Genomic DNA, 2,036 nt, shown 5'->3' with positions numbered 1-2,036 from the left:
AATTTCCACACGGGCGTGGATAATTTCCACACGAGTGAAGCGTTGAAGTGATTTTAGCACCTAGGGCTTAATTGTGACTAGGGACCTCTCACCTTGACCAAAAGGTTAGGTCTATATCTAGGAAGAGGGTTTATCACTTGGAATCCCTAGAACTCCATGGGATTCTACCCGAGTGCGAGGTGTTAAGATTGTTCGATTACTCCTCCGGGACATGGTATAGAGTTAGTCACAGTTGACCTTAGATTTGTGACCGTATATTGAACGATTTCTATGACTCATTAATGTATTAATTAGGAAGCATAATAGTTTGTTAAGCACTTGAAATGATTGTCCTAGGCGGAACAATATCCGAGTATACCATTTATATTGATTGCCTTATCTCTCAATTTTATTGTGCCTCTCGTTCTTATTTCTTTTATCTCTTTTTATATAAATCTCATTGATCATACCATCGATTTATCCTCATCATATTTAGATAGCAATTATTGTGTTTCTATTCACTATTCCATGTGGATACGATACCCACTCACTTGGGATTTATTACTTCGACACCTGTGCACTTGCGGTTTACACGCATATTCGGTCGTGTCAAGAGGGTCAAGAGGGTGAGTCAAGAGGTAGCGGAGTGTCCCCTTTCCCCTTCGATTTGATTGATCCTACCTCCACATTCCAAGAGTTCATTGCGGTCATAGTAGAGTGAATAGTCTAAGGGATGACGACCGCTGTGGCTTAGTTGTTCAAGCAACGGGGTGAAGCATTGAAGTGGCTTTTGTACCTAAGGTTTAATTGTGACCAGGGGTCTTTCACCTTGACCAAATTGTTAGATCTATACATTGGAATAGGGTTTATCACTTATAATCGCTAGAGTGTCTTGCAACTCTACACAGTGTGAGGTACTGAGATTGATCAATTTCTCCGCTGGGACATACTGTAGAGTTAGTCACGTTTGACCTTAGGTTTGAGACCGTGTGTTTAAGGATTTCCATGACTCATCAATTAGGAGATATAATAGTTGATTTTGCACTTGAAGCAATTGCACTAGGTGGAACAATATCTTGTACCCCACTTCTATCGTTTACCTTACCTCTCATCTATTTATGCTTCTCTCTTTCTTGTTTCTTTTCTTCTTGCTTTCATTACATTTTATCAACAAAATCATTATTCCCTATTCGCTTAGTTAGATAGCAATCTTGGTATTTTTATTCCCTACTTCCTGTGGATACGATACCCACTCACTTAGGATTTATTACTTCAACAAACTCGTGCACTTGCGGGTCACTAGCAAGGAGCGTTGTCAGAGGTCATGGCGTGTGTTGATGTTTTACAGCAGCTATTAGAGTGAAACATGACCTCACCATTTGTTATGCAACCGAGGACCCCTCAGGCATCCCCAGCACCACCGTCACCATCAATAGCCGCACCAGTACCTTCACCTGATCCACTAGCACCAGTTGATCCAGCACTAGCAGCAGCAGAGCAGACCACAAACGACACCGACTTTTGATGCGTCTTTACTTTTCTTTGTTCTTATTTTTCATATTTCATTTCAGTATTTTATTTTGGACTTGCATCACTCAGAAAGGATCTTCCTTCTGAGTTCATCTTTTATTTTCGTTGTCTTGAGTTGTATTTCATTGCTTTATCTTTATATAATCGAGTTTATTTTATTTTTTGTTGAGCTTCTCTGAACTTCCTTTTGTATATGTGTAGATGGTCTTGTGAGTATGGAATGTGAGGACTAGTCATAGACACTTCCAATGTGATTTTCACATGTCCATGTGTGCTCCACAACCTATTGGAACTCAATCCTCATTGAAAAAAGCTTCATCGAACATACCATTAGGAGTTCAGGGGAGTATTGTTTCAATTGCCCACTTCCACATATGTTTTTTGATTGATTTATATTCTATTATGCTTGCGTGCCTACATTGAGGGCAATGTACATCTTAAGTGTGGGGGGAAGTTCACATTACACATGTTCTTTATACAAGTTTTGACTGAACATACATGCCCATGAAGCCAATGGTGGTTTACCT

This window comes from Dioscorea cayenensis, chromosome 4, assembly GCF_009730915.1.
Source record: "Dioscorea cayenensis subsp. rotundata cultivar TDr96_F1 chromosome 4, TDr96_F1_v2_PseudoChromosome.rev07_lg8_w22 25.fasta, whole genome shotgun sequence".
NCBI lineage: Eukaryota > Viridiplantae > Streptophyta > Magnoliopsida > Dioscoreales > Dioscoreaceae > Dioscorea > Dioscorea cayenensis.
The sequence above is the reverse complement of the archived record's forward strand: the minus strand, read 5'-3'. Positions refer to the sequence as shown.